This window comes from Narcine bancroftii, chromosome 9, assembly GCF_036971445.1.
Source record: "Narcine bancroftii isolate sNarBan1 chromosome 9, sNarBan1.hap1, whole genome shotgun sequence".
Lineage (NCBI taxonomy): Eukaryota > Metazoa > Chordata > Chondrichthyes > Torpediniformes > Narcinidae > Narcine > Narcine bancroftii.
Window position 1 is genome coordinate 72,523,956 of NC_091477.1, and position 13,602 is coordinate 72,537,557.

At 42.2% G+C, this 13,602-nt stretch overlaps 1 protein-coding gene across 11 annotated transcripts in view; it reads left to right on the plus strand.

Moving 5' to 3' along the window:
• farp2 (FERM, RhoGEF and pleckstrin domain protein 2) overlaps positions 1 to 13,602 on the plus strand; it is a 187,911-nt gene that overhangs the window by 137,120 nt on the left and 37,189 nt on the right. The window lies entirely within an intron of this gene.

Consider the following 13,602-nt stretch of genomic DNA (forward strand, 5'->3'; position numbering starts at 1 on the left):
CTTGAACAATTCAAATGTGAAAATACCAAAACAAAACAAATTTTAAACTGGTTATGAATCAAAGTTCTTTCCTTTAGACTGAAATAGAGCAAGTTGCCAGTAACAGAGACCAACTCCCAGTTTTACTATTTCATCTGCCTCAGAGGATAGGGATTATTCCTCTCCCTGTGATACTGCTACAAATGGATAGCAGTGGTGTTTTGTGTGGAACAGGTTGTTGAGTAATCCAGCATATTGTTTTTTTTGAAGCAAAAGGAGACTTTATTCACAATAAATTATTTACTAAAACAAAACTATTCAAAGTCTCTTCCCACCCTTAGTTTTGTATCCCTGCATTTCCAATACTGTACATTGCCACATTAATTTATATTTACACTATTCCCAACACTGTGGCCTCTTCTGTTGTTTGGGGAGCTTCCCCTCAGTCACAACCCCGCAATGTCCAGTAATTCTTCCCCATAGCACCCTCACATTGGCTGTGCAATGCTCAGTATATCCCTCAGCACATACCCCCGCAGCCTGGAATGTGTCATTCGGCAGCATTGAGGCACTGAGATCTCCACATTTTGAAAGGTCAATAGGTTTTGGGCAGACTGAAGTGCATCTTTCACTGAATTGATGATCTCGCAGTTCTGGATGTCCAACTGTGTGTGTGTGTGTGTGTGTGTGTGTGTGTGTGTGTGTGTGTGTGTGTGTGTGTGTGTGTGTGTCTGTGTGTGTCTGTGTGTGTCTGTGTGTGTCTGTGTGTGTCTGTGTGTGTCTGTGTGTCTGTGTGTGTCTGTGTGTGTGTGTCTGTGTGTGTGTGTCTGTGTGTGTGTCTGTGTGTGTGTGTCTGTGTGTGTGTGTCTATGTGTGTGTGTGTCTGTGTCTCTCTCTCTCCTCGGTGTAAAGGTTAAAACCTTGTGTTTTTGATTCTTATTTTATTTTGTGCTTGTCTCTTTAAGAAAGACTATTGTGTGTAGTGTTACCATAGTGATCATGACGAAACCTGCGCAGACTAAGAATTTGAATCTCATTCTTTGATGAGCGATGAAGGAATGTGGGGTCGAGATAATTTTCTTTTGAATTCATCTTATTTTTTCCTTATTTCTTCTTATATAATCTCTTTAAAGTTGAATATCGTTAGATCTTTAAATACAGTATATGCTTTGTTTATTCATTGTTATGAAAATCTTGATGCAAAATGTTTATCCATTTTGTCAACGAATTAAAGCAACTGCAAAGTTTGGTTTATTGGATTAATAAAATAGTAATATGGAATATCGTCCCCAAGTTTCCTTGAAGAGGACACATTTTGAAATTAGGAAATATTAGAACCTGGAAGTGTTGTCTATATTTTGATTGAACAAAAATTCTAATGGTGAACTTTGTCTGGAAGATAAGTTTGTAAAATTTGTCTGAAGAAACGCAACTTATTAAAAACAAAGAGACGTTCTCACTATAACAATAGGATATTCCAAACCAGTAAAAAAAGAACATGTCTGTGAATTGCGTAGTTTAAAATTGAGCTAAAGTTGGAAGACACCTGTGACTTTGGAAAGATAAGACACAGGTCTGATTTGCAGGATCTGGCAGGAAGCCCAGAAGAATATGTTCTTAAAAGTTGTAAACATAGGATAACAAAGCTTGTGTACAGAACCACACAAAGACAATCCAGAGAAATTCTTTTAAAGGGACCAAGTGAGATACACATTTGTTTACAGTTCCGAGAAGTCAGGTTGCAGTGTGAAGAACCTAAGATGGATAAGAAGTAGTTCCATCAGACTAAAGACCTCGAGCAAACAGCTCCTCTCAAAGAACTGTTTGGTTGTGAGTTGAGCCAGCAAGGTGGGCCAAAAATGCTTGGCAGGAGGTTGAAGCCAGCCACCATTGAAGAAGCAACTTCAACTACCAAGCAAGAAGAAGACACCGATAAGGCACTGCAGACCTCATTAGCTGACTTAAAGGTTAGTGGAACTGGAACAGATGAATGTATGTTGCAAAGTCCCACTGGTGCTGAACTGAGTGAAATGCAGAAGATAGAGACTCAATCAGCAATGCCTGAAAGTTCAGAAGTGAATCCTGATGATAGCATTTCCAAGGTTACGAGCGCAGAAAGATCATCAAAATCTTCAAAGGCATCTAGAGCAAGTACAGCTTCGCATGCTTCAAGCATATCTGCTATGCATGCTAAGGCCCAAGCAGACTTGGCTACTATCAGTGTACAACAACAGAGGTCAAAGAAAAGGAAGCTGAAATGAAGATTCAGGAAGAAGAACAAAGTAGATTATTGAATAGAGAAAAGAGTTTGTGGAACAACGTGCTATGAAGATGGCCAAATTCAAAGCATTAGCTCCGGCTTCTGAAGATTTATCACTCAAAGTGAAATACCCAAAGGGTAAGCACCTAACATACCAGCAGATCAATGGATACTGCAGCCACAGGAAACAAGTATACTCGAGCAAGGAGCCATGGGTGTCGCTGCTAGTGCTCAAATGACCATGACCAATCTTATGGAAAGAGCTAGTGACATTTAATCTCTTCAGAGTGCACAATATATGAATCTTCTTGAAAGGAGAGTATTTCAAAAAAGTTAAACCATGCGAGTTGATCATACTCAACCATTGATGTCTCTTCATGTTGCTGGAGAACCAGCGACAAGTCAAGGATCTCCACCAATGCCATCACTTACAACTCAAGGTCCTACACCTATGGGACCAGTTCAAGATCTGTTTTCTCCATTCACAGCAAGTCAACCAGTCGTAAACCATGGTGGGCAAGACAATATAACATCACTCATAGCAAAGCAAAATGAAATTTCTGCTATGCTAGTGCAGCAACAAGGTTCATGTGGTTTACCTAAGAATGAAATTACAGTTTTTAATGGAGATCCATTGTAATATCTGACATTCATGAAATCCTTTGAACATCACATTGAAAATAATACTAAAAAACGCTAAAGATTGTCTGTGTGGTGGACCGAGTGGCCGCACAGCTGGACAGGCAGCATCGCTGCACTAAGCAGCCGGCACAGAATGGTGCGGGCTCCCCTTCTTTGCCCAGGAGAAGCCTGCGTATGCAGAGCCGCGTAGGTTGAGAGCACACTGCTTCCCTGCTGGCATGTTGCCAGAGAGACAGTGATTCTGCAGCACCCTGGCATCGCTGCTCTTTGTGAGGCGCGCTGGCGTCGCTGCCCTTTGTGAGGCGCGCTGGCGTCGCTGCCCTTTGTGAGGCGCGCTGGCGTCGCTGCCCTTTGTGAGGCGCGCTGGCGTCGCTGCCCTTTGTGAGGCGCGCTGGCGTCGCTGCCCTTTGTGAGGCGCGCTGGCGTCGCTGCCCTTTGTGAGGCGCGCTGGCGTCGCTGCCCTTTGTGAGGCGCGCTGGCGTCGCTGCCCTTTGTGAGGCGCGCTGGCGTCGCTGCCCTTTGTGAGGCGCGCTGGCGTCGCTGCCCTTTGTGAGGCGCGCTATAGTTTAAAATAAAAAATCAGTTGGGAGTTGACTCTTTTCTGGTAAGCTGTGTTACTTGAGCTCTGCTGTTAGTATTCTAGTATTACCTGGTAGAGAAGGTGAAGAAGTTGGTCAAAAGTTGCCAATATATGTATCCAGAACAAGGTTTTAAAAGGGCAAAAGAATTCTAACATCCTCATTATGAGGATGACATAAAATCGCAAGGGACAACATAGACAAGATTCTTTCTTGGTCAGCAATAAAATCAGAGGAACAAAGGCTTTACAAGCATATGCACTCTTTCTGAGAGGATATAGTAACACAATGGGAAGTAGTGTACACTTGCAAGAGCTGAATTTGCTTGCTAATTTCTCAATTTTTGTAAATAAATGACATTATAAGCTGAGGGAATTATGGAGAACCAAAGCTGCAGAGCTTAAAATGATTCCTGGAAGGGACTTCACTTTTGAGGATGTTGTACAATTCTTGGAATGGCATGTATATGTTTACACCATACCAGCGTTTGGAAATGTTAACGATACTTCAATCATTCCTAAAGACGTAAAGAAGTCTAAATCATCGTCTCAACAGAAATCAAAGGGAAGTACCTGAGAGTGAGATACAAGCACAAGAGAGAACAAGGAAACAAAGGGAAAGGAAGATCAGACTGTTCAGGAGAGCAGTTTGTATTGCAAAGATAAGCATGTTTTAGAAAAATGTTCACAATTGGAGAAAAAGTCGCATGGTGAGAAATTAACCTTTTTAAAGAAGAGTGGAATGTGTTTTAGCTGCTTGTGTAAATGACACATCAGCAAAACGTAATAAGTGACTCATTTGTGATAAATGTAGTTTAAAACAAGTTATTGCATACTCAACGAAGTAAAGTTGAGAAGGATGTCAAACAATCTGAATCCAAGACTAAAGACACAGTCAGAGAGGATGCTTCATCTTTGGTTCAGACAAAAAGTCTTACAGGGGCTGGTGACCAAGTCCTCTCAATAGTTCCTGTACAGGTAAAAGCTAAAAAGGGGAGCTTCATATTTAAGATCTATGCATTTCTTGATCCAGGAAGTACTGCATCATTTTGTACCGATGAATTAATGAATAGACTTAATCTTCATGGTAAAAGATCAAAGATCTTGTTGAAGACGATGAATGATGAAAAGAACATTGAAACTAATGTAGTTTCAAGTTTACAGATTGCTGGATTGAATAGCAATGAATGTTGCGATTTTCCAAGTGTATATACTCAGAAGACTATGCCTGTGAATAAGGAGTATATTCCCTATCAGGATGATATCAAACAATGGGATAATCTAAAAGATGTTGGCTTACCCAAGATAGATGCTAAAATTGAGATGTTAATTGGATTAGATGTACCAAAGGCTCTTGAACCTCTAGAAGTAATAAGGAGTCAAAATGTTGGATCTTATTCTGTGAGAGCATTGCTTAAACGGACAATTAACAGACCATTAGGAGGAAAAACACTCAACCCCAACCAACCAATTTTCCCTTGCAACCGCTGCAACCGTGTTTGCCTGTCCCGCATCGGACTTGTCAGCCACAAACGAGCCTGCAGCTGTTGTGGACATTACCCCTCCATTAATCTTCGTCCGTGAAGCCAAGCCAAAGAAGGAGGAAAAATGAATAATGATCAAGGGTTGTCAAATGTAAATATCAACAAAATTTCAGTTATCGAACTTAATGATCTGTGGGAACAACAGTTTAAAATTGATTTTCCTGATTGTCAAGAACCTTCAAAGGAGGATAAGCAGTTTTTGGATTTAGTTAAAAATTCTGTTGAACATGTTGACGATCATTACTGTATAGCATTAGCTTTGAAGAAAAGGGAAATTTGTATGCCAGATAATAAAATAATTGCAGAACAGTGAATGCTGAATTTGAAGAGAAAATTCAAGAGAAATTCTTCTTTTCGTTTGGAATATATCAGTCATGTTGGACGTGATAACCAAGGGTAACGTAGAAAAGGTATCAGAAGATATCTTGGAATGTAAAGATGGTAGAAAATGGTATTTAAGAAACTTCGCATAGAATTTGATTGTGAAGCATCATTTCAAGGAGTTTCATTGAATTCCAGACTGAACCAGTACTTCACTAGGCATTTTGATAAGATTTTGTAAAGAGCCTGTTGTAATTGCTGCAGATATTGAAGCGATGTTTTATCAAGCGAAAGTACCATCAGAAGATTGTGATTTTCCATGATTGTTATGGTGGCCTAATGGAGATTAAAGATGTGATTGAATACAGAATGACCGTTCATTTACTTGAAGCAACTTTGTCACCATTTTGCTCTCAGGAAACGAGCTGAAGATAATGAAGAACAATTTCGTTCTCAACCTATAAACATCATCAGAAATAATTTCTATGTTGATGATTGTCTTACTTCAGTGGTTTCAGAAAAAGCAGCAATAGATCTTTATATGAGTTAAAAGAGATCTGTAATAAAGGAGGTTTCTTCCTTACGAAATGGATTAACAACAGTCGAGATATGTTGGCTTTTATTCCTGAGACAGAAAGAGCAAAGGAGATAAAACCTTTTTGGATTGTGACGTTCTACTTGTCAAAAGAATTCTAAGGGTGCAATGTTGTGTTCAATCTGATGTTTTCAAATTCAAAATCGTTTTGAAAGAATGGCCTTTGACAAGAAGAGGTATTCTTTCGATCATAAGCTTAATATATGAACCTTTGACACCAGTAGCCAACAAAATTCTGCAAGAGTTGTGCAGAAGAAAATTTGGATGGGATGAAGCTATACCAGATTCCATCATACAAGATTGGATAAATTGGATTGAGAGTCTTAAAATGTTAAAGTTTTGAAGTCAATGAATGTTTTAAACCAACAGACTTTGGAATGACCACATTTGCTCAGTTACACCACTTTGCTGACGCAAGTGAAGGTGGTTTTGCTACTGTCAGTTATTTATTATGACAAAATAACCAAGTGTGAGTACATTGTGGATTTGTATTGGTAAAAACCAGAATGGCTCCATTAAAGGCAGTCACCATACCTCGAATGGAATTGACTGCCACCACTATGACGAGGAAAATGGACAGACACTATATTAAGAAGAGAATTACAGATGGAATTATCAGATTCTATGTTTTGGACTGATAGTACATTAGTACTTAAATACATTAATAACAAACCCATGAGGTTTCGTACCTTTGTGACTAACAGAATTAATGAGATTGAGAAAGTTTTGCCTGCTAATCAATGGAGATATGTTAAAACAGTGGATAATCCAGCTGACATGGCTTCACGAGGAAGAAGTGTTGAAAAATGATACGGAGCTTTTTTTTTAACCTGTTTGACTATGAGAGCAATTCATATTGAAGTAATGTCATTGCTTGGTACAGACTCTTTAATGATCTTTAATGTTTTATCGCCAGACATGGTCAAGTGAAGCAATTGCATTCTGATAATGGATATAACTTTATAGGAGTTCAATTAGACAATATAAAGATAGTGGGCCTTAAGGAAGATGAAGAAGGCAAGAATATGAGAGAATTTATAAAAGATTGGATCCCCAGGGTCCTAGGAAGACCAGAATTACAGGAAGAAATGGAAATAGAAAGGGCACACAGAACATTAGCCCCTAAACCACAACCACAACAAAAACCAAGATCCATTTTAGTAAAATTCCTAAGGTATACAACAAGAGAAAATATATTGGAGAAAGCAATGAAGAAAATAAGAGAAGAAAAAAGCCACTGGAATACAAAGGTCAAAAATTTTTTTTCTATCCAGATATAAGTTTTGAACTCCTGAATACAGCAAAAGCGATCCTATGGAAAAAAGGATATAAATTTATGCTAAACTACCCAGCGGTACTTAAAATAGTTATTCCAGGGCAGCAAAACAGACTATTCTCGGATCCGGAGGAAGCACGAAAATTTGCAGAACAACTACAAAACAGACAGAGAGATGAAGACATGTAACGAGAGCAAAAATGACCACGAACTATATGTATGTGTGTATATGGGTATGTGTGTATATGGGTGTGTGTGTATATATATATATATATATATATATATACACATACATACATAGTGTGTGTATATATATTGTTAATGGAGAAGGGTTCAGAGAGCTCATTGCTGTATCTGACCCGACCTTGTTGGTTTTCGTGCAGTTGGATAATCATGTTGAGGAACTTTGGGGGGCATCCGATGTGCTCTAGTATTTGCCAAAGCCCTTTCCTGCTCACGGTGTCAAAGGCTTTTGTGAGGTCAACAAAGGTGATGTAGAGTCCTTTGTTTTGTTCTCTGCACTTTTCTTGGAGCTGTCTGAGGGCAAAGACCATGTCAATAGTTCCTCTGTTTGCACGAAAGCCGCACTGTGATTCTGGGAGAGTATTCTCGGCGACACTAGGTATTATTCATTGGAGCGCTTTCATCCCTAACGTTGAAGTACTCGAGATGGCAGAGGTCGACAGCATCGAGTCCACGCTGCTGAAGTTCCAGCTGCGTTGGGTGGGTCACATCTCCACAATGGAGGACCATCGGCTTCCCAAGATCGTGTTATGTGGCAAGCTCTCCACTGGCCACCGTGACAGAGGTGCACCAAAGAAAAGGTACAAGGACTGCCTAAAGAAATCTCTTGGTGCCTGCCACATTGACCACCGCCAGTGGGCTGATATCGCCTCAAACCGTGCATCTTGGCGCCTCACAGTTTGGTGGGCAGCAACCTCCTTTGAAGAAGACCGCAGAGCCCACCTCACTGACAAAAGGAAAAGGAGGAAAAACCCAACACCCAACCCCAACCAACCAATTTTCCCCTGCAACCTCTGCAACCGTGTCTGCCTGTCCCGCATCGGACTTGTCAGCCACCAACGAGCCTGCAGCTGACGTGGACTTTTTACCCCCTCCATAAATCTTCGTCCGCGAAGCCAAGCCAAAGAAAGATATATATATATATGTGTGTGTGTGTGTGTGTGTATGTGTATTTAAAGGAAAATATATAGAGTATAGATAAGAATTAATAAGGGAAAGAAAGGGAAGAGAGGAAGTAAGGAGGGAATTAAGAGAGTGACCTTTGTTACATATGAAAATTAAAATCTTTTCTAGGGGGGGCTGGGTGTGGAGGAGATACGGTCACTGCGAAATCAGTTGACGCTTGCGAGTGAATTTGCAAATCCAAATGGAGAGGGGAGATGTGGTTGCCCGACAAGGGATAAAGGGCAACTCAGGAAGGGGACGGGATAGTGGGGTTAAAGAAATTTTAGATAGGAGAATAAGGGAAATGTTTGATGTTTTAGAAATGTTGTCTTATAAAGTGTTCAAAACAAGAAAGCTGAAATGGATAAGAAGGAAAGGTGATGATGAGGAAACGGAAAGGAAAGATAAACAAAGTATGAAATGGCTACATTGAACTATATGACTTTAAATATTAACGGAATACATAACCAAATCAAAAGGAAGAAACTGCTAAATTTACTGAAAAAAGAAAAAAATTGATATAGCATTCGTGCAAGAAACACACTTAACTGAAATGGAGCACAAGAAATTAAAGAGAGATTGGATAGGACATGTAACAGCAGCATCATATAATTCAAAAGCTAGAGGAGTAGCTATATTAATCAGTAAAAATGTACCAATAAAAATAGAAGAGGAAATAATAGATACAGCAGGGAGATATGTAATGATAAAATGTCAGATATATTCGGAGTTTTGGAATTTACTCAATGTATATTCATCTAACGAAGAAGATCAAAAATTTATGCAAGATATTTTTTTGAAGATAGCAGACACGCAAGGGAACATACTAATAGGAGGGGATTTCAACCTTAATTTGGATTCAAACATGGATAAAACTGGGATAAAAATTAACAGAAAGAACAAAGTACCCAAATTTATAATTAAATCGATGCAAGAAATGCAGCTTTTGGATATATGGAGGAAACAACAACCAAAGGAAAAGGAATATTCATATTATTCGGGTAGACATAAAACATACTCAAGAATAGACCTATTCCTGTTATCAGCTCAAATGCAAGACAGAGTTAGGAAAACAGAATATAAAGCTAGAATATTATCGGACCACTCACCCATGATATTGAAAATAGAGTTAGAGGACATCCCTCCAAGAATGTATAGATGGAGATTAAACTCCATGCTACTTAAAAGGCAGGATTTTAGAGAATTCATTGAACGACAAATTAAAATGTACTTTGAAATAAATACGGAATCAGTGAAAGATAAGTTTATACTATGGGATGCAATGAAAGCATTCATCAGAGGGCAAATAATAAGTTGTGTAACCAAGATGAAGAAGGACTACAATCAAGAAACAGAGCAGTTGGAAAGGGAAATAGCAAATATAGATAAGGAATTAGCAATGAAGGAAGACACAACTAAAAGAAGAGAATTGGCAGATAAAGAAATAAAATATGAAACACTACAAACATATAAGGTGGAGAAGAACATAATGAACTAGGAGAAAAAAATGCACAAAATTCTAGCGTGGCAGCTTAAGACAGAACAAACTAGAGAATGGTATTGGCATCAAGGAAAAAAGACAAACAAATCAAATATAATCCAACGGAGATTAATGAAAACTTCACAGAATTCTACGAACGATTATACCAAACTGAAAACAAAGGGAAAGAAGACAAAATAGATGAGGTTTAACTAAAATTGAACTACCGAAATTACAAACAGAGGAACAAAATAAATTAACAGAACCATTTGAAATAGTAGAAATACAAGAGATAATAAAAAAAACTACCGAATAATAAAACACCAGGAGAGGATGGATTCCCAATAGAATTCTATAAAACATTTAAAGATTTATTAATTCCTCCCCTCCTGGAAGTAATCAACCAGATTGATAAAACGCAAAGCTTACTAGATTCATGCAAAACAGCAATAATTCTTTTCTTTGGCTTGGCTTCGCGGACGAAGATTTATGGAGGGGGTAAAAAGTCCACGTCAGCTGCAGGCTCGTTTGTGGCTGACAAGTCCGATGCGGGACAGGCAGACACGATTGCAGCGGTTGCAGGGGAAAATTGGTTGGTTGGGGTTGGGTGTTGGGTTTTTCCTCCTTTGCCTTTTGTCAGTGAGGTGGGCTCTGCGGTCTTCTTCAAAGGAGGTTGCTGCCCGCCAAACTGTGAGGCGCCAAGATGCACGGTTTGAGGCGTTATCAGCCCACTGGCGGTGGTCAATGTGGCAGGCACCAAGAGATTTCTTTAGGCAGTCCTTGTACCTTTTCTTTGGTGCACCTCTGTCACGGTGGCCAGTGGAGAGCTCGCCATATAACATGATCTTGGGAAGGCGATGGTCCTCCATTCTGGAGACGTGACCCATCCAGCGCAGCTGGATCTTCAGCAGCGTGGACTCGATGCTGTCGACCTCTGCCATCTCGAGTACTTCGACGTTAGGGATGTAAGCGCTCCAATGGATGTTGAGGATGGAGCGGAGACAACGCTGGTGGAAGCGTTCTAGGAGCCGTAGGTGGTGCCGGTAGAGGACCCATGATTCGGAGCCGAACAGGAGTGTGGGTATGACAACGGCTCTGTATACGCTTATCTTTGTGAGGTTTTTCAGTTGGTTGTTTTTCCAGACTCTTTTGTGTAGTCTTCCAAAGGCGCTATTTGCCTTGGCGAGTCTGTTGTCTATCTCATTGTCGATCCTTGCATCTGATGAAATGGTGCAGCCGAGATAGGTAAACTGGTTGACCGTTTTGAGTTTTGTGTGCCCGATGGAGATGTGGGGGGGCTGGTAATCATGGTGGGGAGCTGGCTGATGGAGGACCTCAGTTTTCTTCAGGCTGACTTCCAGGCCAAACATTTTGGCAGTTTCCGCAAAGCAGGACGTCAAGCGCTGAAGAGCTGGCTCTGAATGGGCAACTAAAGCGGCATCGTCTGCAAAGAGTAGTTCACGGACAAGTTTCTCTTGTGTCTTGGTGTGAGCTTGCAGGCGCCTCAGATTGAAGAGACTGCCATCCGTGCGGTACCGGATGTAAACAGCGTCTTCATTGTTGGGGTCTTTCATGGCTTGGTTCAGCATTATGCTGAAGAAGATTGAAAAGAGGATTGGTGCCAGAACACAGCCTTGCTTCACGCCATTGTTAATGGAGAAGGGTTCAGAGAGCTCATTGCTGTATCTGACTCGACCTTGTTGGTTTTCGTGCAGTTGGATAATCATGTTGAGGAACTTTGGGGGACATCCGATGCGCTCTAATATTTGCCAAAGCCCTTTCCTGCTCACGGTGTCGAAGGCTTTGGTGAGGTCAACAAAGGTGATGTAGAGTCCTTTGTTTTGTTCTCTGCACTTTTCTTGGAGCTGTCTGAGGGCAAAGACCATGTCAGAAGTTCCTCTGTTTGCGCGAAATCCGCACTGTGATTCTGGGAGAATATTCTCGGCGACACTAGGTATTATTCTATTTAGTAGAATCCTAGCGAAGATTTTGCCTGCAATGGAGAGCAACGTGATTCCCCTGTAGTTTGAGCAGTCTGATTTCTCGCCTTTGTTTTTGTACAGGGTGATGATGGTGGCATCACGAAGATCCTGAGGCAGTTTACCTTGGTCCCAACAAAGCTTGAAAAACTCATGCAGTTTGGCATGCAGAGTTTTGCCGCCAGCCTTCCAGACTTCTGGGGGGATTCCATCCATACCTGCTGCTTTGCCACTTTTCAGTTGTTCGATTGCCTTATATGTCTCATCCAGGGTGGGAACCTCATCCAGCTCTAGCCTTAGGGGCTGTTGAGGGAGCTGGAGCAGGGCGGAATCTTGGACTGAGCGGTTGGCACTGAAAAGAGATTGGAAGTGTTCTGACCATCGGTTGAGGATGGAGATCTTGTCGCTGAGGAGGACTTTGCCGTCTGAGCTGCGCAGCGGGCTTTGGACTTGGGGTGAGGGGCCGTACACAGCCGTTAGAGCCTCGTAGAAACCCCTGAAGTCGGCAATGTCCGCGCTGAGCTGGGTTCGTTTGGCGAGGCTAGTCCACCACTCATTTGGGATCTCCAGGAGTTTGTGCTGAAGATGGCTGCATGCGTGACGGAAGGCTTGTTTCTTCTCTGGACAGGACGGCTTTGTAAGGTGAGCCTGGTGGGCAGCTCGCTTCTTTGCCAGCAGCACCTGGATTTCCTGGCTGTTTTCGTCAAACCAGTCCTTGTTTTTCCTGGAGGAGAAGCCCAGTACCTCTTCAGTGGATTGCAGTATGGTAGTCTTCAACTGATCCCAGAGGGTTTCAGGGGACGGGTCCGTGAGGCGGGTTGCATCGTCGAGCTTTGCTTTGAGGTTTGCCTGGAAGTTTCCTCTCACTTCGTCTGACTGCAGGTTTCCAACATTGAACCTCTTTCTGGGGGCTTTATTGTTCCTGGGCTTTGGCTTGAAGTGAAGGTTGAGCTTGCAGCGAACCAGCCGGTGGTCAGTGTGGCATTCCGCGCTAGGCATGACCCTGGTGTGGAGCACATCTCGTTTGTCACTTTCTCGCACCAGGATGTAGTCCAGGAGGTGCCAGTGTTTGGATCGGGGATGCATCCAGGTGGTCTTAAGGCTGTCCCTCTGCTGAAAAAGGGTGTTTGTAATGACAAGCCGCTGTTCTGCGCAGAGCTCCAACAGGAGGCGCCCATTGTCGTTGCACTTGCCGACGCCATGCTTGCCCAGGATTCCTGGCCAGGTTTCTGAGTCTTTGCCGACACGAGCGTTGAAGTCGCCCAGGATGACAACCTTGTCGGCTGTAGGGGTGCGTTGGATGAGGTTGCGCAGGTCGGTGTAGAACTTGTCCTTTTCTGCTGGTTCCGCCTGGAGGGTTGGAGCATAGACACTGATGAGGGTGATGTGACGCTTGTTTTGAAGGGGGAGTCGCATGGACATGATTCGGTCCGAGAGGCCTGTCGGAAGGTTTTCGAGTTTGGAGGCAATGAAGCTCTTGACCATGAAGCCTACACCAGATAGGCGTCGTTCATCCGAAGGCTTGCCAGACCAGTAGAGTGTGTAGCCCGCGCCGCATTCTTGGAGGCTGCCTACATCTGCCAGGCGGACTTCACTGAGAGCGGCTATGTCGATGTCAAGTCTGAGGAGTTCATGTGCAATGAGGGCAGACCGACGTTCAGGTCGGTGGCTGTCAGCCTTGTCTAGCATGGTTCTGATGTTCCAGCATGCTAGCTTGAGTTTGTGAGCATCTTTTGAGGGGGAGGACGTGGAGGGGGCGGA